This window comes from Ochlerotatus camptorhynchus, unplaced genomic scaffold (assembly GCF_037179485.1).
Source record: "Ochlerotatus camptorhynchus isolate MF236.1 unplaced genomic scaffold, CSIRO-AGI_Acam_v1.1 ptg000306l, whole genome shotgun sequence".
Taxonomy (NCBI): Eukaryota; Metazoa; Arthropoda; class Insecta; order Diptera; family Culicidae; genus Ochlerotatus; species Ochlerotatus camptorhynchus.
The window spans coordinates 1650760-1663378 of NW_027040794.1; the positions used below are offsets into that span (position 1 = coordinate 1650760).

At 39.8% G+C, this 12619-nt stretch overlaps 1 protein-coding gene across 6 annotated transcripts in view; it reads right to left on the reverse strand.

Annotated features, from left to right (window-relative positions):
- Window positions 1–12619, reverse strand: part of nolo (no long nerve cord) — a 777697-nt gene that overhangs the window by 566281 nt on the left and 198797 nt on the right. The gene's annotated exons all lie outside the window — the stretch shown is intronic.

Below are 12619 nucleotides of genomic sequence, written 5' to 3' on the forward strand. Positions count from 1 at the left end.
TAAATACATCAAAATGATTCAAAAATCAAATAATTTGTTAGGGAAATAAATTATGTTGGCAGAATGTATACGGTGCTGTTCGTGCTTCTCGTATCACAGGCCAATTCTGTGGTAAGTTTTATATCCAACTCGGTATGACAAACAAAACATTTCACTAATCTTCTTGTATATACGCACTTCTCATTCGATCCACAGCTGTATCATCGATGCCATCCAATCATGCCTAAGGTGAATCATCAATCCAACATCGTGTCATGTTCTCGACCGTATTGCATGGCCTCCATATTGCCCAAGGCCTCCAACACTCCAAGGACAACATCAATCTCAGAAGGCACTTCATCAACCATCAACTGGTTATACAAAACCACCCAAACAATCGGCCCTTTTCAGGGCCACCACAAATTTCTACAAAAGAGTTGAGTTATGAAATTCACTTAATTTCAAAACAATATCCGAAACAACAAACTAGAAAATCGAACAAAAATTTCGTAGTCCTACGTCAACAATGCGGTTGTGTCTTGTACACCACCCTCCAACTTTTTTTTCACAATGTCGAGATAGAGGGTTAACGTTTCCATCAAAGTTATAGCAAAAATTGTTTCAAACAAATTTGCTGAGGAAATGACAGTAGTTTATTTCACCTAAATTGAGAAAGAGACGGTCACATATATTTTATTATATTTTAGGTCTTCACTATGTTCAAACTATAATAAACATCTTTCTGAACTTTTAAAGTAATAAATTTAAAAAAATAATTTTTGGAAAAAAAAACGATTATTTGGATCATCCTAACATGGAAATGGTCAACTTAATGACAAAATAAAAAGATACGGGTCTAATATTTTGCGATAAGGAACAAAACTACCAATTTTTACGAAATACTGAGAACCACTATATCGTTTTGCTATGGAATGACTGTTTGTATATCATTACTTCATTGTCTTTTCGAACTTTGCATAAACACCATCTCATACTAATCTCTACATTCATTCAATGATATACGGCCTGCTCCTTCCGAGTGCTCGGTGGACCAGCGAATTTAGACGAGAGTCTCCTCTCATGTAATCCATGAAAATTTGTTTTCGTTGAAGGAAGTATCACAATACAGGTAATTGATACTAGATATATTTTGCAGACAGTGACAGATGGTGGACATAAAGATCCAGTGGAGGTGCCGGGCAAAGGGTATATATCCTAGACAAATGATAAGTTCCGTATTCGCTATTATCGTCGTCGTAGTCACCGTTGGTAGCACCATTCGTATAGTTAAAATTAACCATCAACCGCAGAAACTATATGAAATAGCGCGTATCTCTGTTGTTCATTACAAACAATCATGTTTTGACGTGGAGTGTTGTGGTTTTCCAGCATCTCGGATTATCCTGCAGACGTTCCCGGACATGTTCAGGATGGTGCTGCAGAAAAGTCTAGACGAGGGTCAGTTCCCTGATAGGTGGAAGACAAAAGCTTGTGCTGTTGCCCGGAAAACCGCCGGGAAACAGGCTGACGAAATGCATGGAGAGTAAACACGGATTGTCGGAGAGGCAGTGTGGATTTCGTAAAGGAAGATCGACGGTGGATGCAATTCGGACAGTGATTGACAGAGCCGAGAAAGCTTCCAAACAGAAGCGGAGAGGAAATCGATACTGCGCAGTGATTACGATTGATGAGAAGAATGCATTCAATAGCGCCAGATGGGAGGCCATAGCCAAGGCGCTCCATGGAATGAGGGTTCAGACTACCTCTGCAGGATTCTAAGTAGTTACTTCCAGAACCGGGTCCTGATCTACGCGACAGACACGGGGCAGAAATCGCTTAAAATCACGGCGGGAGTTTCACAAGGCTCCATTCTAGGTCCCACGCTGTGGAACGGAATGTACAATGACGTGCTGACGCTCAAGCTGCCCAAAGGAGTTGAGATTGTAAGCTTTGCGGACGATGTCGTCTTGACGGTAACCGGTGAGACGCTGGAAGAAGTGGAAATGCTGGCGGCCGAGGCGATAGATACGATTGGTAACTGGATGCAAGGAGCGAAGCTGCAGAAGTGATGTTGGTCAGTAACTGCAAAGCAGTGCAGCGGGCAGAAATCACCGTTGGTGAACACACCATTGTTTCGAAGCGCGTGCTGAAGTATCTGGGAGTGATGATCGACGACCGCCTAAGTTTTAACAGCCACATCGAATATGCTTGCGAGAAGGCGGCGAAGGTCATCAACGCAATAGCCAGAATCATGCCGAACAATACTGGTCCAAGCAGCAGCAAGAGGCGTCTTCTGGCTAGTGTGTCCTCATCGATACTAAGGTACGGAGTATTAAAGCGCTGAAAACGAAGGAAATTGGGCAGTACGTTCCGGCTCATGGCCATGCGAGTCGTGAGTGCGTACAGATCCATTTCGATGGAGGCAGTATGCGTTATCGCCGGTATGATCCCAATCGGCATCACCTTGGCGGAGGACTACGAGTGCTATATGACGAGAGAAACCAGAGGAGTACGAAAAATGGTGAGAACGGTGTCGATAGCTAAGTGGCAGCAGGAGTGTGATGCAGCAGAGAACGGTAGATGGACACACAGGCTAATACCGATTCTTTCGACCTGGGTGAACAGGAAGCATGGAGAAATCAACTTCCACTTGACGCATTTCCTTTCTGGTCATGGCTGCTTCAGGAAGCACCTGCATCTGTTCGGACACACAACGTCACCCTTCTGTCCGGAGTGTGGGAATGTGGAAGAATCACCAGAGCACGTGGTCTTCGAATGTCCTAGATTTCATGCTGTGCGAGAGGAGATGCTCGCCCTTAGCACGGAGAATGTCGTCGAAGAAATGTTTCGAGTGGAGGGAATTTTTAACGTCGTCAGCAGAGCAGTAAAGCAGATCATGTCAGCGCTGCAGCAAAAATGTTGAGAGGACCAGCTAGAAAGTAGTAATGTGCTCACACAAGTGCGAAGTGAAAGCCGAAGCCGAGAGAACTCTCCATCAGAGTAGGCTGAATCCACCACTGGGGTTTACCGAGTAGAACGCGACGCTGGGAGCTAAATGGCTCACAAATTGGAGAGACGATCAGCGAACTGGAAGCGCCAATTAGCTGAGGTAAAGTTAGGTGCGTAATGCACAGCCCCCTTCGAAGGAATACGATAAGTGGTTCCGGGGGAAAAGGGCAAGGCGTCCAAGGAGGTTTTCGTGCGGAAAGAATCCCACATACCGTGTCACCGCGCCTGTGCGCCCAGTAGACTGATGCAAAATTTGAAAATTTCGCTCCACAGTGCTCAAACGGCTTCAAATCAGGTCCTGATAAGCCTCCCAAAATTTAAAATCATTTGGTAAGAAACTGACTTGGCACAAATCATACGAAGTTTATATGGAAATTACTATGTGAAAACCAAACTTTTTGTTCATTGTCTTCTACCCATTTTCCATATTGCTTTATCGAAAAGTTCTATAACTATTCTTACGGGAATTTTTCTATACTACAACTTTGCGCTGTATCTTTTTTCAGCCAAATGTCAAATTAAATAGTTATTAATTGTTTAAGAGATTGATAATCTTATGGCATGATGAAGCAGCTGTTCTGTTTGCAACACTGTATTCTGCAGTGTGACATAAAGGGTGATACGGTCAAAATTTGGTCAAGGGAAAACGCGTGTAAATCGGTGAAATCGTTTATTTAAAAAATCAAATTAAATTTCTTTTTCAAGTTCAATTAGTATAAAATTCAGGAAAAATATTCAGTTAGGCTTCCGCTTTTCCAAATCCGAATTGCCGGGCCTTACGCTTGACCCCTGCCATCAGATTTTGTACAGCCACCTTGTCCACCTTCTTCGCCGCAGAAAGCCAGTTTGCCTTGAACTGCTGCTCGCCCTTAGCAGTTTTTTTGGTCTTCTTTAGGTTCCGCTTGACAATAGCCCAGTATTTCTCAATTGGGCGGAGCTCTGGCGTGTTGGGAGGGTTCTTGTCCTTGGGAACCACCTGCACGTTGTTGGCGGCGTACCACTCCATGGCCTTTTTACCGTAATGGCAAGATGCCAAATCCGGCCAAAACAGTACGGAACAACCGTGTTTCTTCAGGAAAAGCAGCAGACGTTTATTCAAACACTCTTTCACGTAAATTTCTTGGTTGACAGTCCCGGAAGCTATGAAAATGCTGCTTTTCAAGCCACAGGTACAGATGGCTTGCCAAACCAGATATTTCTTTGCTAACTTTGACAGTTTCATGTGCTTGAAAACATCTGCTACCTTTCCCCTTCCTTTTGCCGTATAAAACTCCTGTCCCGGAAGCTGCTTGTAGTCGGCTTTGACGTAGGTTTCGTCGTCCATTACCACGCACTCAAACTTCGTCAGCATCGTCGTGTACAGCCTCCGGGATCGCGCTTTGGCCGTCGTATTTTGTTTATCATCGCGATTTGGAGTCACTACCTTCTTGTAAGTCGATAGTCCGGCTCGTTTTTTGGCTCGATGCACGGTTGTAGACGATACACCCAGCTTATTTGCGGCATCTCGGAGAGAGAGGTTAGGGTTTCGCTTGAAACTACCGGCAACTCTCTTTGTCGTCTCAGCGGCTTCCGGTTTTCGATTTCCCCCCGATCCAGACTTCCTGGCTGTCGACAAACGTTCCCCAAACACTTTAATTACATTTGTAACGGTTGATTTGGCAACTTTTAGCGATTTTGCCAACTTTGCGTGCGAGTAGCTCGGATTTTCGCGATGCGCGAGCAAAATTTTGATACGCTGCTCTTCTTGCTTGGACGGCATTTTGACAACTGAAGAGTGAATTCCAAAATCAAAATAGGAGCAACATTCTACACACACACCTTCAAAATGAGGGGTGTTCAGGTTTTTTAAATGCAAAATTGAAAGAAATACGTCAAGTTGATATTGACCAAATTTTGACCGTATCACCCTTTAGTAGCCATGATATTTTTGCTCTATTCTTCTCACCAGAAACACCAATGTTGCCTGCTGAACAGTTGAATGAGCATAATCATAAGACATCAGTAACTTGAATCATTAATAACTTTTGTTCCGTGCATTTGATTGAAAAGTGGTTTTCAACAAAGTTGAGCTGAGAAAATTTTCTTCAACCACAGCTATGATTTTTAAAAGCACAGTGATGTGGTGAATGTTTAGATAAATATGTACAAAAACATAAGTTTTCCCATAGTAATTCCCATATAAACTTGAAATGGTTTGTGCCAAGACAGTTTCTTACTAAAGTAGTTCAAATTTTGGGAGGCTAAGCAGGACCGAATTTGGAACCGTTTGAGCACTGTGGAGCGAACATTTTAAATTTTGTATCAGTCTAGCGCCCAGTCATCAAGCGGTGGCACGATGGCCTTTTGAAGGTTTCCTCCTTGCCAAAAAAAAAAAAAAAACCTACGCGATGGATAACATTCAGAATTTTTATCTACTTAATGTAGGGGAAATGTCTCTAATGTTGGCCTATGGATCTAAGATTGGGCCCATCGCTAAAAATCAGCAATTTTATCTAGATGAACGCGTTATTGGGACGTTACTAATGGATATTTTTGGTTGCTATTGAAAATTTAGTCGATTGCTGAATTTATGTGTGAGCTCAAATTAGGGACACTTAGGCCGACATTACCTGAATTCCCCCTATATGATCAACAAATCACACTATTTGTTAAAACTGTCCAACTATGCCCTTTGCCATTCGTAGAAGGACAATTTCAGCTTCAATTGGATGTCGTTCTCTTCTCGGATTTTGCGTACGGTCAGTCCGTTTATTAAAGGGTGATTTGTGCTTCATTTTCACATAACTCGACAGTTGACGAAGGTTAAAAATCAATCGTGCGTCAATAAAACCAGACACACGACCGATGAGACGAACTCAAAGAGAGGCAGAGTCACTTTTACTCTGTTGTATGAACATTTTCTCAAAAACTCAAGTTAGCATTGAGTAACCTGCGTTTTTTTTAGAAATTTCTATGTTTCATCGTCCATGATACAGCAATCGGATTTTTTCAACATGCGTGTGTAAAGTTTACGTGCCCGCGTTATAGCCGTCCTATTATGTCGTTCATTGCGTTTTGGTGCCTTCTGAACCTTGAATGAACGTAGTCCTGCTCGTTTCTTGGCTTTCTGCACAAAACTTTCTCTCAGGTGCAGTTTTCCCGCGACATCCGGAACGGAATAGTTAGGTTTGCGTTTGATGGCAGCAACCACTCGCTTGTGATCTTCAACGCAGTACAAAACACTTTTTTCTTGTACTCACTTGCTTCCGATCAACAGTTAAACGTTCTCCAAAACGTTTAATGACACGAGAAACAGTAGATTGTTGGATTTCCAACATCTTTCCGGTGGCTCGGTGCGAAAAATGTGGGTCGTTGAGGTGAGTGTGCAAAATTTTCTAGCGCACGTGCTGTTCCTTCGACGACATTTTTAAAACTACTAGAAATTTCACAATACACGCTGAGGCCATCTCACCAAAAATTTCATTAATTTAAGCTTTTTGAAAGAAATGCAATTTATCTGTGGACACCCTTTATCTATGAAGCAAGAGATCGAGCAAGAGATTCATGAAATCCCAGAGCATCATTGTTCCATGATTGCTCCGTCATTATACACTGCAAAGTTTGGTCAAGTTGATTCCACAGATAGAGCAGAAGGAGCAGACCCGAGCAGGAAAACAATAACTTATTAATACCAAATTCAGGTATGAAAATAGTATAACTGGCAACCTAAATATGGTATTAGTGAGGCTGACATAAGAGGTAAAATACCAAAAATAATACCTCAAAAATATTCTACGAATAACAAACAAATTAATAATTTAGTTATTGCAATAACAAACGGATTACAGACGCTTTTTTAGATGCCAGAACACAAAAGTTTGTTATTTTGAAGGTCTTTTAATACCGATTCAATAACCCTTTTAGGTATTATTGTCTAAAAACTGAAAAATCACGTTTTGTTATTTTGGTATTCATTTGATATTATACAAAATATTTTGATTACTGAATAATATCAAAACAACAGCAACACAATAGTTGGGTAAAGAAGAATTGCATTATAACACACCATCGACTGGAAATGCTCTCGCAACGTTGGGCTTTAGGTATTGATGAAACATTACTAGAACTATTTCACAGCCGCAGTCAGTAATGAGCAAAAGGCGGACGCACATCTTTTGCCTGTAGACTTGAAGACATACTTCAAATCTCCGCGTACATCGTACGGGTTAGGCAAAAGGTATGCGTTTGACTTTGTACTGTCGCATTAATGGCCCTTCGCTCATTTTCAATTTCTATTCAATGTTCATACTGCCGTACTCTAACGGAACTATCCACCTACCCTCTTCTAAAGATCATTCTCTAGCTAATAAATTATCACACTAAAGTTTCATGTTAGCATTTCGAACCAATTCCATCAAAACAAGGTTTTATACCACAAACAAACCAAAATCTGGTATCATACCACATTAATATATTCATTTGTTATCGATTAGCTATCGGTGGTAATAGAGGCGTCCGCTGGTTAAGGTGTTTTAAACTAATTTCATAGCGCCTCCCGAATGCTTCAAGCTTCTTGTTTCATATATGTTGCTGAGCTGGCGGCAATACATTATATGCTAGAAACCATCGCCTCACTTTTACCAGCTCACTTTTTAATTTTTACGGAGAGTCTCAGTTCTGTATAGGCTATTCGCTCCATGAGGCCGGTAAAGCACTACTCTTATTTGCTCATGAAAATCGAGAGCTTCTAAGTGCTTTAAGATCTTTTGTCATAACCTTTGCATGGGTCCCATCTCATTGCTCGTTTTCGGGCAATGAGATGGCGGATTCTCTGGCTAAGGTGGGAGCTATGGAAGGTGATATTTACAAGCAACAAATCGCCTACAATGAATTTTTCTTCATTTATAGTCACCAGTTGCTTGCCAGCTGGTAAAAAAAAATTCGAGTAAAGAGAGTTCGGGACGATGACTATATTCGATCATCCCTAAGGTGTCGGAGAGCCCTTGGTTCAAAAGATTGAAGGTGGGTCGAGACTTCATTCGTGTGATGTCTTGCCTCATGTCCAATTACTATTCGTTAAACGCTCACTTGTTCCGTGTGAGACTGGAGGACATAAATCTCTGTGAATGTGGTGAAGGTTATCAGGACGCAGATAACATTATTTGGTATTGTGCTGCGCTTAGTGGAATCAAGAGCTATACGATTCCCTTCGGGCTCGAGGTTCCAGTTCGGTATATTTTGGCTAGACGCGATCTGGAGTTTATGAATCTCAGAAATGTTTTTATGAAGAATGTTAACCGTAGATTGTAAGTTTGATTAACCTTCTCCCTCTCCCCATCCGTAACATTGTAAATGTCCACTAACCTCGAGACGACCGCGAGTATACGTTTCAATTGATCATTTTGTCAAGCTTCTGCATTCATGTTTCATCAGATGTCACAGCTGTTGTTTGCGGTGACATCTATCGGAAACTAGACACAATCTGTTTGCCTATAATTGTTCACATTTAGATTATTATTCGAAGTCCCTCCTTTTTTACACATTCTGCACACAAAATAGATCACCCTTCACAGAATTTCCCGCCGAATTTTATGTATGGGGCGGGGCATAAAGTATCTTTTGCGCAGAATATGTAAAAAGGAGGGACTTCAAATGTTAAAGCAAATGCATATATAGAGGTACCTGACATGTTTTGTAGTGTCAGGTACTCTATTTTGTAATCTGTGAAAGGGAAATAACAAATCGAGTGTCAACAAAATACATGGTATGTTGAGAGATTGAGCTCGTGAGAGAGAATTTCTCTCTCATATTGAATTTTTTGGCTCTCTGGGGACTGGTAGTAAAGCAGGTAAAATTGTATGGGGAAAAATCATTTTTATTTAATTGTAGCTTGTTTATCATTAATTTCCGGGAAAAAAACTGAACGACAAAGCCCCTGACTAATTTCTTTAGGTTGTCGTTCACTTTTTTTGACCTGAACATGCACCGAAAGCGAATTATTCACACTTCTCTCAATTTCTATATGGGGACTTTTATCACTTCCCACCAGTGGAACAGCGCCATCTCATTAACTTTAGATTTAAGTCATTTATTATGTATAACGCAAATGATTACTTCGATCTCTAATGGTTATTTGATTGAGCCTGTACAAATAAAGTACACTCAGGTTCTTTTTACACGGGGGATACGTACCGTGTAAAAAAAAACCGTGTAAAAAAAAACCTACGAGATTTTGATTATTCGCATGCTTAAATGTTTTAAAAAAATCAGATTTTGATGCCATTCGTAATTAAAGCATGATATGGTCCATATAGACATATTTTAAAAATTTCTGTATTTACACCAAAAATTGTGATTTTTTTTTAAGTATGCCATTCGATTACCTATAGCTTGAAACGGATAATGTGATTGGAATCAAGGCGATAGGTTGTATCGTTGTCGAGAAATCGTTAAAAACGTACCGTGTAAATCGTGTAAAAAAAAACCGCGTAAAAAAAACCGTGTAAAAAAAGACTTTAGTGTAATTAGCAAAAAATCTTTTGTTTTTTTATTACAATGGTTATCACTATGAAAATCTATGTCAGGGAAGTCTAGAAATGTCAGAATATGTGCAAGACTGTATCGCGGTAATCGTTTATGCCTCCTCTATAATGGTTTTGCATTGTATCCATGCTGCCAAATATTTTTTTTTCAATACATTATTCACCCAGAAGGAGCAACCAGTTGTTAATCACACCCAATTCAAAGGTTAAGCAACAACAATGAGTACATCCGTTGACACGTACACACTTCTAACAAATTGCTCACACTTAAATTACCATGTCAGTTCCAACCGCCAAGCATTTTAGCAAAACTGGAAGCCTCATCGCCACGTGAACGTGTTTTCATTTGTTATTCGCACGGGAAGAAGCGAACCAGCAAAAGGCTGAATAGAATACTACTACTACTTACTCGCACGGAAACAAGACTGCGCCTTCTTCAAGTGGACACGACACTGTACACACTCAATTCTGTTTTACGCGTTTATTTTATTTTACCATCATGCGGACATTTTGCCCTCAAACAGCAGTTTTAATGCCACCATGTAACTTTTTTAAACAAAATCCATTTAATATGGTTGAAAATTGAGATCAGACGATCAAAAATAGCGGCGAAAAAAAACGCATAAAACAGATTTGAGTGTACTTTCATCACGTCCGCCGTCTAGGCTAAATATTCATAATTAAGTTGTTAAACATCCCGACAATGACTTAATCCAGCGGAAAGAATTCACTGCCGCGATTGAGGGAAAACGAAGCGCCGCCCATTTCCCAAACCATCTATTCATTCCTGAACAAACGCGGAGTCCAATAGATCAGACTCTTGTAAAGCAACACGCAACACGCTTCAGCTGCGGTTGGTTTGCTTCCTGTTGACCTGTTGAACGTAATCACCATTATCATCTATCATGCTCCATTCCACCTCGGTAATGCCGTTTTGGAAAGGATTGGTCTGTAATCCTTTTTGGACGTTGATTGTACTATTTTAATGTCATGCTTGTATTTATAAATATAAATGCTGACAGGTCGATGAATCTATTAGCTGCTGCCAAAAAATTGTGTACTGCTGGGGAATTTTACACGTAGTAATTCAATTCTTTTTTTCTATGTTCAAGTAGTCTCTTGCAAGCAAACTTTTTAATTTCTTCATTCGTCCATCCACACATCAAAATATTTTCACATAAAACTTATCGTATAATTTACTATGACAATTTACATATTTAAAAGCCTAAAGTTCTAAGGACTGTATCAAAAATACGTTGTTAGCAAATTATTTTTAGTTCTTAATATATAAAAAAAATGAAAAAAAAGGATCTTCAATTATGCATGTTACGTCCTTCTTAAAAAGGCAACTTCACAAAACAAATAAAATTATTCTTTTAGATACTGTGCTCTTAGATTTTAGTTTTCTTATAAATTATGAACAGTGCAACAAAATAGGTTTTTCGCACTATTTGTACACATAGTACAATATTGTTTGAAGTTGTTTCACGACCTGAGTTGCTTTAGCATCCTTGGATAAGACTGTAAAGAAAAAACAACAATTTTCAATTTATGGAGAGCTTTGAGTGGGTTGGTTTATTTCCTTTAAATTCCGTTATAATTGCTTGTCTTTTGAAAGATACGCGTATTTCGTCTACTACTTGCAGACTTCATTAGTACCAAGTAGTGTTGGGTGGTGTTGAGTACTTGGCACTGATGAAGTGTGCAAGTAGTATTCAGGACTTCATAAAGGGATTCCGTTAAGAGGTTCAACAAATTTTCAATTGTTTTAGCCAATTTAGACATCAATTCTGTACGTCAATCTAGCTGAAAAATTAAAAAAAATGTGGGGTTGTGTATAAGACACGACCGCATGGTTGACATAGACTAAATATGTTTAGCTGTGTAGAGAAATTCTCGTGCATTTTTCTAGATATTGGTTTAAAATACAGTAGAAGTAACCTATGATTTCGGTCCTATGTACATATTTTGGATTTCCTACCTAGCATAACTTGGTTAAATTCAGGACCTCATAAAAATTCGAATACATATTCTATTAAATTTGGTTCCTAAATTTCAATCAGATATGAGAAAGGGTATCTTCAGGTGATTCATTGAAGCGTCCAACGATGACCGTCATGATGGCTGATATTCCCTATCACTTCAAGATTTCTAGTGCACAAATCTTGGACGGTTGTGACAGCACTCATGAAATTGAAACTCCTTGTGTACTGCACTGCAGCAAACGTGAAGCTCAAGTTTCTTTGTTATACATAAGTTTTGTGAGAGCTGATATTTGGTTTCCACAGCGATTCAACTTCTCAAAACGCTAAAGAAATGCACACACAAAAACGGAGTGCACAATCTTGCACCAATGTTATGCAACATTTCGTAGTTGATCCCTCCCATAAATTCTCGGTACATCTTCTATCTATCGATTGAGCAAAACAATTTACTAAATATTGTAATATTTTAAAGATTTCGTTCGCGTTTTGTAGACGCACATGCATCATTTGGTATAAGAACACTGGGCGTTTCTGTGGTGGGAAAAAAGTGACTTCCATGTCTATCGCAGATTAAAAATTCGACAGTGAGCATACATAAGGACGTAACCGTGATGATAGATTTTCTCTTTTGTTACTAACTCACTTGGATTTACATTTCTTGGTGTGTTAGTTGTTGCTTTTGATAGCCAATACAACCTAATACAGCACTACATTAAAAAATCAGATAGTATTCAATCTGGACATTGCATTAGGTCCTAAGTAACATAGATTGATGAGTTATCGAATAACCCTGCTCTCCATGCGTTGTTATTGCTGACCGACTAGAAGTTAAGTTTTTGAAACCGTGGCTGAGTTTTGCTAAAAAACCGATACATTTTCAGGATTTCCGAATATTGAAAATAACTTTCAAAATGTCACGTTTAACCACGAGTTAAATTTAATTCGGCAATTGGGACACAGCCCGAGAAGAATTTCTCGATTACTTTTTCGAAGGGACGTATCAGTTTTTATAAACAACGCCGATCAACGATTTGGCGTAACTGGTTGCTCACCCACGCATGCTAACACTACCATCAGATAGGGGAAATTTTCCCCTACCTGATATAGTGGTGTTAGTATGCGTTA